Genomic DNA, 12,772 nt, shown 5'->3' on the forward strand with positions numbered 1-12,772 from the left:
AGCAGTAATCTTCTGATATTCCGACTACCTGGTTTTTGTTGCAAAAACTCATTATCCTGGCCCCTTCCTTACTTCTTCAGAACGCTCCCTCAGAGCTATCTGAGAGGCTGTCTCCTGGCTTATGTCCCCAGTATGTCCGCTGAATAAAACTGAATATTTCTCAGTTTTTAGCTTGTACATTTTTTTTAAATTGACCTTTAACAGTATATCTCTTGTAGGTATTATGCCTAAATGCAATGGGATGAACTGTCAATGATTAAAACTAGATAAATTTTGTCAGCTCTATTGATAGCTGAGATGCAAGCTTTCATTTCAAGGGTACACTTGTCATAGACCTTAGCAAATGGGGTCTGTGTTGGCCTTAAAATTATCCTTAGAATTGCAAGGACTCATTCATTCTTCTCACAAATTTTATTGCTTACATTCTATGCATCACTTACAGTGCTGGGTCCTGAAAATACAGGCAGCAGCACACAAGAAAACACATTTTTCAGAGTACCCTTTGTGGCTCAGTGGGTTATGAACCTGAACCATGAGAATGTGGATTTGATCCCTGGCCTCACTCAGTGGGTTAAAGGATCAGGCATCCCCACGAGCTGAAGTGCAGGTAACAGACGTGCCTCAGATCTGGCATGGCTGGGACTGTGGCCAGCAGCTGCAGTTCCAATTTGACTCATAGCCTGGGAACTTCCATATGCTGCAGATGTGGCCCTAAAAAGGAAAAAAAAAATTTTTTTTTCGACCATATTAACTTTTTTCATTCATTCATCCATAATTCTTTCAAAGAAAATCATATTGAGTACTGATTAGGGGGTAAGTGCTATGTTAACACTCAATATATAATGGCAAATGAGACAGATAGGCTCTGATTTTGATGTCACTGCTATCTTTTGTCCTGCCATATAATGAGATCTCTTTATTGTTCTCTTTACCCTAAGTTTTGTTTAAATCACACAATTTAATGAAGTAAAATTGCTAGTGTGGTTTTTGACATGCATAGGTAAATGAAAACTCCTCTTTCCCCTGCCCCATTTCTCCTCTCTCAAACTCCTTATGTGAAATCTTCGTGCCAAGACCAAGAAGATGGTCAATAAGAACCAATAAAAACCAAGCTGATATCCACACACCATTGACTGGGACTGTTCCTCACTTAGAAGACTTGATGCTTAACTTTGATAAGCAACTAGAAGATCATGGAAACAACTTATGAAAATGAATCAACTTGGGAGAAAATACCAAAAAGGTTCATCTGCTATTCCACATGTCTAACCTCGTAGGATTAAACCACAGGCACCAAGATCACCTTGTGTACTTGGCAACAATGAGCTAAAAATGGAAAAAAAAGCATCATACTGTTGTTGTATTCATTTTCCCCAAGGTACTGTCTGATAAACACCTTAGCCTCAGGGGAATTGGGAATAGCTTCCCTGCAGGGTAGGTTATATATCTACCTTTTTCCAAGAAGTTATGTTGTATCCAGCTATCAGCACATTTTATTTAAGGTGGTTAAATGGAAGCGATTTAGTGTCCCTACCTGACTGGAAACCTTCTTGTCCTTAATTCATTGGCTATACTGGATTTTTTTCCCTTGGATCAGACCTTCAGACCTCTACCAGAAATCACTCCTCTGGGGAAACCAGGCCTTCACAGAAATTCAGGAAACTGAAAAGAAGAGAGCAAGAGAAAGGGAAATTATTTGTACATATAGATCTCAATTTTTCAGTTTTAAGTAAACATCCAAGCATATACCTTCTAAACAGTCTAACTTAAGAGAAATTCACAGTTTATAAATTTGAGTACTCACAAAGTAAACACATTATGACAAGAGTACAAGTGCATTTTGTGTCTTCAAGCCAAGCAAAGACGTCAAAAAAGGACTAGCTGTCCTTTGTTCATTAAGGTCCAAGTGAGGGCAAGTTTCTAAGTTGTTTTCTTTAAAATTGACTTCCTCCCTTCAGTATTCACCAAGCCCTTCAGGAAAAGTATTGATTTGGCTAAACTTAATTATTCATAAAATAAATACAGGAACCTACAGAAGAATATTTCACACAGACCTGTAATGTACAATGTCATCTATTGCACATATGCACTACAAGCTTGCCTTCCCTAGCACCGTCATACACAAAAAGTGTGTGTGTGCGTGTGCATGTGTGTCTTTTTTCGTGATGCGTGGTGAGGAGAGAATAAATCTGTTGGCTTCTATTTAATGATTTAGAAAGATAGATGTTAGGAGTTCCTGTCATGGCTCAGTGGTCAACAAATCCGACTAGGAACCATGAGATTGCAGGTTTGATCCCTGGCCTTGCTCAGTGGGTTAAGGATCTGGCGTTGCCGTGAGCTGTGGTGTAGGTCGCAGACGTGGCTCGGATCTCGAGTTGCTGTGGCTCTGGCATAGGCCGGTGGCTACAGCTTTGATTAGACCCCTAGCCTGGGAACCTCCACATGCCATGGGAGTGGCCCAAGAAAATGGCAAAAAGACAAAAAAAAAAAAAAGAGAGAGAGAGAGAAAGAAAGAAAGATAGATGTAAAGAAAAAGGCTTCATCATCAAGTGAAGCAATAAAGTTGTGAGGTCGTGTTTCCATAATAATAGCAGTTTTCTGAGTAACCAAGGGAGCAGTCTTCTTAAATAATAACCACACCTGTTACAGACCATCTGCCATACATTTCACATGATCATTAATGGAAAACAAATGGCACTGTCTCTCCTTGCCTTTATCCATTGGTCATTCTCACATAAACTTTTTTTCCTTCAAGGTCTTCCTATCTGCTTAAAAACATTAGGATCTAGGAGGAGTGACACATAATGTGCCATGCCTTGGAACCTATACCAATAATCACCCTGTAAAGAGCACTGAATTGTTAGGAAGTTATAAATTGGGATTGTTTTAGGTTGAATTCCCCTAGAAGCAGAACCTGAGGTAAGAATTCAAATGCCAACTGTTCATTTGGGAGGTGCTTCCAGACAACTCAAAAGTGGAGGGGGAATTGAGAATAGAGGCATGAAAGGGAGCCAATAGAGGTGCCTTACTGAACAGGTTACTCCTGCAGGGAACTGATATCTTCAGGGGAGTTCTATGAAATGCTATAGGACATTCCTCAGAGTCATCCCAAGAAAGGGTGAGAAACTTGAAGTTCTTATCTTCCACCCGCCTCTGTCCCTGGTTGAAAGCTATACCCAGATACATTACCTCCTGGACACCTCCGGCCTGCCCTAAGGTGGATAATTGCAGGTGATAGTATGACTTTATCAGTATATACTGGAATGATGACTGCTGGAGATATAAGCAGAGCAGTGATACCATCTAATATGGTGGGGGCAGAAGTTCTTAATTACTGGCTTCCAAACCCAAACAGATAACCTTAAATTCCTGGGCTGATGATTTTACTTTGAGGTATTCAAGCACAATGTGTCAGTAAAAATTTCCTCTATTAAATCAAGTCTAGGAACCTAAGTCCCTAACCTTCTGGAAGACTGCTGGGTGTCTTTTGACAAATTTTTAAAAAGTAAAACGATTAAGATTTCAAGTCAACCATTCCTTCATTTACTCATTCAAAAAGCATTTATTGAACACCTAAAGTATGGCATGGATTAAGCTAGGTACAAGTGCTGCCATTACTAAAACCATTATCTTGCCATCTAGAATTCAACGGATTGGGACAGCCAGAGAAGTAAATCCATACCTCCAGTACAAATTACAGACTGATTATTACAGAGTGCTATGGGAAGATCCAGCAAGACTTTAATTCGTGCTGTGGCCAAAAGCATATAGGAGATATCAGCAGGGCTTCCTGTTGAAGGCAGTACTTCAAATGGATATGCAGCATGAAAGAGGGGTGCATTTTTGAGGCAAAGAGAAGATAAATTCATGGTTTCAAGAAAATGAATGGCTAAGGATCAGATCAGAAAGGAGTTCCCTTTATAATCAGTGTAAGAAATGCAAATTGGAGCATAAGAAAAGACAACAGAGAAGGTGGTAGAAACCAGATCATGAATGGTCCATGTGTGTATAGTAAATGCTATGGTCTAATTTTTGTGTCTCTCCAAATTCCTATGTTGCAATCTTAATTTCCACAGGTGGCAGTATTAGTAGGTGGGGCCTTTGGGAGATGATGAGGTCATGAGGGTGGAGCCCTCATGAATGGGATTGGTGCTCTTATAAAAGAGACCCCACAGAGCTCCCTAGCTCCTTCTGCCATGTGAGGATACAATGAGAAGGCTGTGACTTAGAAGAGGGCCCTCATCTGACCATAATGGCACACTATTCTTGCCTTCCAGCCTCCAGAACTGTCAGAAATAAATGTCTGTTGTTCACGAGCCACCCAACCTGTGGTACATTCCTAACAAATTGGTACAGCTCAAACAGACAAAAAGAGTTAGGATGTGAGATTTTACTCTAAAGAGGATGGGAATCCATTGAAGAATCCATTGAAGAGATGAGAGAAATGTTGCAAGTGTTTTTATAAGAAAAAAACTGTTTCACTTTTAGAAAGATCACTCTGGAAATACTGTAGCATGTTGCTGGAGAAGAGTGATGGCAATCTTGGATATAGAAAGATGACTTAGTAGTGCATTAATATAAGCCAAATAAGAAAGTGAATATAAAATGTGTGATTTTGTGACTGACAGTTCTTTTCTTTCAGTATTTAAGAAATGTTATGCCAGTACCTCTGACTCCATAGTTTCAGATTAAAAATATACTGTCATTGGAACTCGTGTTTATGAATAATGCACTGTTTCCATTTGCCCACTAAACTTTTTTTTCTTTGTCTTTACTTTTCATGAGTTTAATTATGATGTGTCTTGGCATGGCTACCTTTGTATTTTTCTTCTTTGGGTTTGCTCAGTTTTTTTTTTTTTTTTTGTCCTTTTAGGACTGCACCCGCAGCATGTAGAGGTTCTCAGGCTAGGGGTCTAATCAGAGCTGTTGCTGCCAGCCTATTCCAGAGCCACAGCAACTCGGGATCCGAGCTGCATCTGCAACCTACACCACAGCTCATGGCAATGCCAGATCCTCAACCCACTGAGCAAGGCCAGGGATCGAACCTGCAACCTCATGGTTCCTAGTTGGATTCATTTCCGCTGCACCACAACAGGAATTCCCCAGATTCTTAAATATAAACATATGTTTATGTCTTTTTAAAAACTGGGAACTTTTTAATCATTATTTATTTAAATATTTTGTCAGTCCTACTTGCTCTCTCTTTTCATTTTGGGATTTTGATGATGAAGGTTATTTCTTTTGTTATTGTTTATAAGTTCTTGGGATCCTGTTCCTTCCCCATCCCTCATCCCTTCCTCCTCCCCCATCTCTTACTCCCAGTCTATTTTTCTGTTTTTCACATTTGGTACATTCTATTGATCTCTTCTCAAGTTCATTATTCTATTCTTTGTCATCTCCATTCTACTCTTGAGCCTGTCTAGAAAGGTTTTTATTTTGATTGTTGTATTTTTCAGATCTAATTATTCTCATTTGTTTTTATTGTTATAACTTCTAGTTCTTTGCTTACATTTTCTATTTTTTCCTATTTCCTTCAAGGAACACATAATTGCTAATTGAGATTGCTAATTGATGCATTTATGTAACAGCTTAAAGTCTTTGATCATTTCAACAGCTGTTTTATCATAGAGTTGGTGTTACATTCATTGCCTTTTCTCATTTATTTTTTGATTTCTTGGTTCTTGGTATCATGAGAAATTTTCAATTGCATTCTAAACATTGTGAGTATTATATGACCCTGGATCCCACATAACTTTATTATTACTTTTTAGCAGAAAGTCCTCTTATATTGAGGTACATAATATGAAGGCTGGAGATGTTATGAACAGCTTTCCATTGGGCCCTGCTAACAATACCCCAACAAAGGTGGGCATTTACACTGTCTCATTGCAGAGAGATCAAGTAGAAGTTCAGCTCCCCTACTGGCCCTTCTTAACACCTTCCCTCTCAAAGTAGAAACATTCATATTATCGTGTTGCCTCTAAGTGGAAGTGGAAGTTAAGCTTCCCCAGTAGATTTCTTGACACCAGGGGAGGGGGAAGAGAAGTTTTGGCTGTCTTTCTCCTCACCCGTTCATTCCATCTTGTTGATGCTGGGTGTGAGTAGAGGCTCACTACCTACTAGACCCCACTGACACCAGGCGGGAAGAAGAGAACTGCCATCTAGCCCTGCTCTGTGCCATCTCATTCTGTTTTATTTTCTCAGGATACATATAGTGATTCTGCGCTACACTGGGTCTCACTGACCCCAGGTGCTGGGAATAGTGGAGTGTCTATTAGCTTCAACTTGCAATATCTTATTATTGATGGTTGCTAAGCCTCTCCCTGCCCCCAATGGGCCCCAAGCCTGTGTGTGGGAAGCCCAGTAGTAACTAGCCCATCAGACACTACCTTTTTAAGTCTGCTTGCTAATGGAAAGGGGCTGGGGGGGCTCCAGTCACCAGTGGACCACACTGAAACAACCCCAGTGGGGAATCTGAGCACTGTCTCTTCCAGAGGGCAGGACTGGGGTGGTGTGGAAGATCAGATCCTCCCTCAGCTCAATTGAAATCTCAGGACATCGGAGATGGATGCAATATTTCCGTTGGCATTTGGCTCAACTAGTGTGTGTGTTGCCAAAACAGTTTTCTGTTTTTAGCAACCCCTTTCCACATACTTTGGCTAGAGATAATAGGTTTTTTCGGGGGGCAGGGGGATTTTTTTGTCTGTTCTGTTGGTGGTTATGGATCAGAGACTCTTGTGGTGCCCTCTCTAGGATATACTGGAAGGAAGCAATAGGAAACACAGGAGACTCAATACCATGTCATTCCCCACGTCCCACGATACCTTGTAAGTCTTTCTCATTTCCACCTTTCAGTGTCTTCCTCTGCTTCTTTGTTGTTATGCTCGGGTGTCAGGAGACATGTTTCTACAATCTTTTCTTAGCCTCTGTTTCTATTCTCTATGCTGAAAACTCCATCTTGTTCTGTTTTACCTTTACCCTAAATTCCTGCTTGAAAAACAGTCACCATGCTGGTAAATAACAAGCGTAAGAACAAAGACCAAAAGGCATAAGTTATTCATGTGGTCAGCTGAATGAGGACATTATGCGTTGGTCTAGGCATGCCAGACCTGTGCAGACAGATAGGCACAGCATGAATGTCCTGTTAAAATAAGAGAAAGAGGATCCTCAAGGCCTCACGGATTTATGAGGGGTCGTTAGAGGGATATGCATCAGCAAGGAGAACAAGGTGAAAACCTAGGCATGGGTTGCTGCAAATAGGAAGCACAGTGGTGATTCTCTAGATGCTATGCATAGACAGCTGACTCCAGGCTTCCCCAAAGTTAATGATTGTTAAATGCCTAAAGGTCAGAGTAAAAGCTTAACCAGCTACCAGATATGAGACTTTTAAAATAATAAAAAACTATATCCTGCACCTACAGCCCCCTCCTCACTTGATGTCATCCTAAAGAGCACAATAAAAGCAGTGTGGTTTCTTGAGGTGTTGCTCTTGGTCCCTGAGACCTTGAGTCCCCCGGTTCCCACCTTTGATTAAGATAAATGTCTCTAAGTCTTGTTTTATGTCAACTTTTTCTTAAGTTTCACAGCACCCGTTCTTTAGCCCTCACCTACTGAACCGGTCTCAGCACTCGGGGTTTTAGCTTTGCGTAGGAGAACCTGGGAGAAAAGTGCTAATTCATCTTCTTAGAAGCAGAAGTTTGGAGCTCTACTGGTGTTAGAAAATTCTGCTGACTATAAATTAAAATTTGATGCTGTACACCTTGCCCTTTAAGAATTATTTGCTAGATAATATGGCTTCCCAAAGTCACTATAATTTGATTTTCACACTTATAAAAGGCAAGTGTTTTGCTGGAGTTGAAATTTAAAGATGGGAGATGAGGCTAAAATGATCTCTGTGGTACTAAAGTTGGAGACACCAATATACACTCATGTTTAGCTTAATAATGCTTAATATACACATCATTTGACATATATATTTATATATATATGTAATATACACACATTTACATCTTTGTTCTGTCAGGTGATAAGACTTAGAAGCAAGAACATCCCGGCAGCAAATAGCACACTTCACACCTAGATCTGGCTATGTAACACCATTCGCCAATAAAAAGATCTCATTCTCCTTGAAGAAATACCTGATTCTAGAACTGGAGCAGTAAATAAACAAGAGAAGCCTATATAGCATCAGAAAGTATGGAAGTGCTAAAAAAATAATATGGATGGGGAGACTTCAAAGTAGTATCAAGCACAAGAGCCAACTGAAAGAGTTCACAAGGGTCAGGACTAGACAATTTGAGCAACAAAGTAAATAAAGTAGACTTAGATTATAACCCAAAGTAAAAAAATCCATGAGTTCTTCTGATATAAATAAATAATTGGCTATATAAATAAATTGGATATATAAATAATGAGGGAGAATAGACAAATCTCCATCTTAAACATAATTCCCTACTCCTTAGTTGTGGGCTGAGCATGTTAATTTTCTTCCGAAAAGTACAGTATGAAAAAGGGAAAAGAGTAACTTGACAATAGAGAAACCTGAAAAACACTGCCTCAGTCAGGTGATCAAGATTGACCTCAGCATTCAGAATGCATATTGATACTATGTATACGTCATGTGATCTGACAGAAGAGCCCTTCTACTCTGTGGTCTTCCTCCCCAAATAATCCCAATCTTATCATAAAAAATGGTAATCCCAATCTTATCATAAAAAATGCACCGAATCCCACTAGTGGACATCCTATAAAAGCCTAAGCGATAGCACTCACAATTGCCAAGGTCATCAAAAACAAGGAAAGTCTGAGAAGCTATCAAAACTAAGAGGAGTCTAAGGAAACATGACAATTAAATGTAATGTGGTGTCCTGGTTGAAACCTTGGAACAGAAAAAGGACATTATGTAAAAACTAAGGAAAGTGGACTAAAGTGTGGACTTTTAGTCAATGAAAATGTATCAATATTTGTTAACTGATTGTAACAAATATAACATACTAATATAAGTTGATCATAATAGAGAAATGAGTGAAGTAAATGGACACACTATAATATCTTCCCAAATTTTCTGTAAAATTAAAACTGTTCTAAAAGTAAAGTCTATTAAAAAAGTTGTGTTTACTTGTTTTCTGATTCCGTGCCTGTATTTCTTTCTTTCTTTCTTTTTTTTAGTCTTTTTGCCATTTCTTGGGCTGCTCCCGTGGCAATATGGAGATTCCCAGGCTAGGGGTCTAATCCTAGCTGTAGCCGCCAGCCTATGCCAGAGCCACAGCAACGCGGGATCCGAGCTGCATCTGCAACCTATACCACAGCTCATGGCAATGCTGGATCCTTAACCCACTGAGCAAGGCCAGGGATCAAACCTGCAACCTCTTGGTTCCTAGTCAGATTCGATAACCACTGAGCCACAACGGGAACTCCCCATGCCTGTATTTCTTAGTGAATATGTAAATTTGCTTTACTTCCATTGATACTGATGCTAAAGAAAAAAATAAGTAACTTTGAAAGGATCTCCAACTCCAATTCAACAAGCAGTATTACTTTTTTGGAAGAATCCACTGAATAAATCAAAGCAAATTGTCTTTTAATGCTGAACTTCTTTTCAGTGTTTCATCTTTTATATGATTAATGTATACCACAAGCATCATAATTCTATTTCAAAGGGCAGGAATTATAAACATTGATTGCAGGCAGCGTCTAAAGTACAGTGAAATATCAATGCAAGATGCTATAACAGCTTTAATGTATTTTGTCTTTAAAATGGTGAATTGTTATTTCAATCAACAAAGGATTCACTTTTATACATTTCCTATCCATCTTTTCCCAAAACACTCACAAGGAAATGATACTATCATTTGATAGTAGGTTCCTCAATTCAAATTGGAGTTTGTTGGTACTTGTGGTTGCCAATGGTACTGAAATGTGTGTTACTTTTACGAATCCTCTCCATAGCAAAATCTGATCTTCACAGGGTAAATCACAGTAGGTGCCTGAAGCCATATGACATATAGCTTTGTAGCTTGATTACCAAGCATTTTACTTAGAGGCACAATAGAATGGAGAAAAGGCCATTTCTCTCCCTGTCTTTTGCTACTCAAAGGTCACTCACCGCCTTACTTTTTATCAGCCATCTCAGAAGTATTCCATAAGTTTAGACCACATAATGTCATTTAATATGACTGTAGCCCAATATTTTATCTTAATATGGCTAACCCCACGTTACTTTTATTGGTGCTACATATGGAATCATCAGGGAATTTTTTACTTAACTTTTTAAAATAAAGTAAGTTATTTAACACATTTTTCCTTAGGTGTTTTGAGAATTGTCTGGTATCATTGCAATCTTCATTCTACAGATGAAAATAACCAGGCTCAGAGACATGAGGTTATTTGCCTAAAGTAAAATGGCCCAGAACCTACAGAACTGGAATTAGAAGCTTAGACTTGATAATGCCAGATTCTGTTTTTAATCATAATATGTGTGTATCTCCATGTGTGTGTGAGAGAGAGAGAGACAGAGACAGAGGACAGATACAGAGAAAGAGGGAGGGGGAGAGGGAGAGAGTGTGTATGTTTAATAGAGAACTTCTGAGAAATGGCAAGAAAACTTCCAGGCATCCATCAACCAATAATTTAGGAACTTCTTACTATACAGTAATTGTTGATCATGTGGCTGAACTAAGGATCTCTTAGTTTCTTTTGAACTAAGAAATCAAAAGGCTTCCAGAAGCTGAGTCCAAATTTTACACTTACATAGGTACTTAATACAGAATGCCAAAGTATAATTCAATAACTAAAGAGCTCTGAAAATACTGGAAGCATCCATATTAAAATGATTTCATAATGTGGATAATAGGGGATTAAGAAACTCGCAGATGCATCTGCAGATTCATTTGTTAGCATTTCTGAGAAGGGCAAGATAAATTAATAAAAATGAGAAAAGTAGAAAAGAATGGCTAGCAATTTTAGGTAGTTTTAGTAATTTCCATACTAGAAAAGACTAAGAAAGAAAAAAACCAAACATACCTTGAAATTACATTTTTAAAGCACCTAAAGTACATATGGTCTTTTTATACCAAATAACTTATAAATATGAACTGTTAGATAAGTCTAATCTCTTATATTAAAATTTTGACTTTATTTGAAACAAAATGTAAAATGAAACAATAATCAGAAAGTCTTAAGAAAAGGAGTAGAAAAAAATTCCTTATTGCTTCTCTTAAAAAGCAAAATTGGAGTTCTCTGTACAGTGGCTGAGGTCGCTGCGGAGGTGCGGGTTTGATTCCTGGACCAGTGCAGTGGGTTAAAAGATCCAGTATTGCTGCAGCAGGCTACAGCTGCGACTGGATTCAGTCCCTGGCCCAGGAACTTCCATATGATGCTGGTGTGTCCATTAAAAAAATTATAACAAGAACCATGTTAAAAATATTTTGAGGGAAAAAAAAAAAGGACATCCTGTTGTGGTGCAGTGGTTAACGAATCCGACTAGGAACCATGAGGTTGCGGGTTTGATCCCTGGGCTTGCTCAGTGGGTTAAGGAACTGGCGTGGTGCAGGTTGAGCTGTGGTGTAGGTTGCAGATGCAGCTCGGATCCCATGTTGCTATGGCTCTGGCATACACCAGCGGCTACAGCTCAGATTAGACCCCTAGCCTGGGAACCTTCATATGCTGCAGGAACGGCTCTAAAAAAGGCAAAAAGCAAAAAGCAAAAAAAAAAAAAATTGAGGGAGTTCCCACTGTGTCACAACAGAAGTGACATGAACACAACTAGTATCCATGAGGATGAGGGTTCAATCCCTGACCTTGCTCAGTGAGTTGGGGATCTGGTGTTGCCATGAGCTGTGGTGTAGGCTGGCAGCTGCAGCTCTGATTAGACCCCCTAGCCTGGGAACTCCCATATGCCACAGGTGCATCCCTAAAAAGCAAAAAAAAAAAAAAGAAACAAAATGCCCGTTACTTTTACAGAGCTTTTAAAACTTTATTTTGGTTTAATTTTTAATAAATATTCATATGTTTACATAATAACTGCCACAAGGCAGTTTTAAGTCAGCTTTCTTCATTCTTTCTTAAGAATCATTCTATTTTGCCACATAGTCTTGTAGATATGATAACTGTGTAATTTTCTACTAAATGGATACAATTTACTATCTTCCTATTGCTAAAAATTAAAATTGTTTCTGATTTTTTATTATAAATGACATGACAATGAACACCTTTATTTACAAAATAATGCTCTAGATATAAATTTTTTATTGGCGTTAGCTTCCAGAATTAGAATTAATGTGTAAAAAGCTATTAACATTTTTATCTTGCTAGACATTGCCAAATTACTCGTCAAAAGATGAAACTAGGAGTTCCCGTCGTGGCGCAGTGGTTAACGAATCCGACTAGGAACCATGAGGTTGCGGGTTCGGTCCCTGCCCTTGCTCAGTGGGTTAACGATCCGGCGTTGCCATGAGCTGTGGTGTAGGTCACAGACACGGCTCGGATCCCGCGTTGCTGTGGCTCTGGCATAGGCTAGTGGCTACATCTCCGATTAGATCGCTAGCCTGGGAACCTCCATATGCCGCGGGAGCGGCCCTAGAAAAGACCAAAAAAAAAAAAAAAAGATGAAACCACAAGTTCCCATCGTGGCTCTATGGTTAACGAATCTGACTAGGAACCAAGAGGTTGCGGGTTCAATCCCTGTCCTTGCTCAGTGGGCTAAGGATCCAGCGTTGCCTGAGCTGTGGTGTAGGTTGCAGACAGGGCTCAGATCCCGCGTTGCTGTGGCTCT

At 39.3% G+C, this 12,772-nt stretch overlaps 1 protein-coding gene across 2 annotated transcripts in view; it reads right to left on the reverse strand.

The window, feature by feature from the left end:
* PKIA (cAMP-dependent protein kinase inhibitor alpha) overlaps positions 1–12,772 on the reverse strand; it is a 102,734-nt gene that overhangs the window by 32,377 nt on the left and 57,585 nt on the right. For both annotated transcript variants that reach the window (XM_047783707.1, XM_047783708.1), the window contains one exon: positions 1,535–1,662. The gene's annotated coding sequence lies outside the window, so the exon portion shown is untranslated. The remainder of the gene's footprint in view (positions 1–1,534; positions 1,663–12,772) is intronic.

The sequence above is a fragment of the Phacochoerus africanus genome, chromosome 6 (genome assembly GCF_016906955.1).
Source record: "Phacochoerus africanus isolate WHEZ1 chromosome 6, ROS_Pafr_v1, whole genome shotgun sequence".
NCBI lineage: Eukaryota > Metazoa > Chordata > Mammalia > Artiodactyla > Suidae > Phacochoerus > Phacochoerus africanus.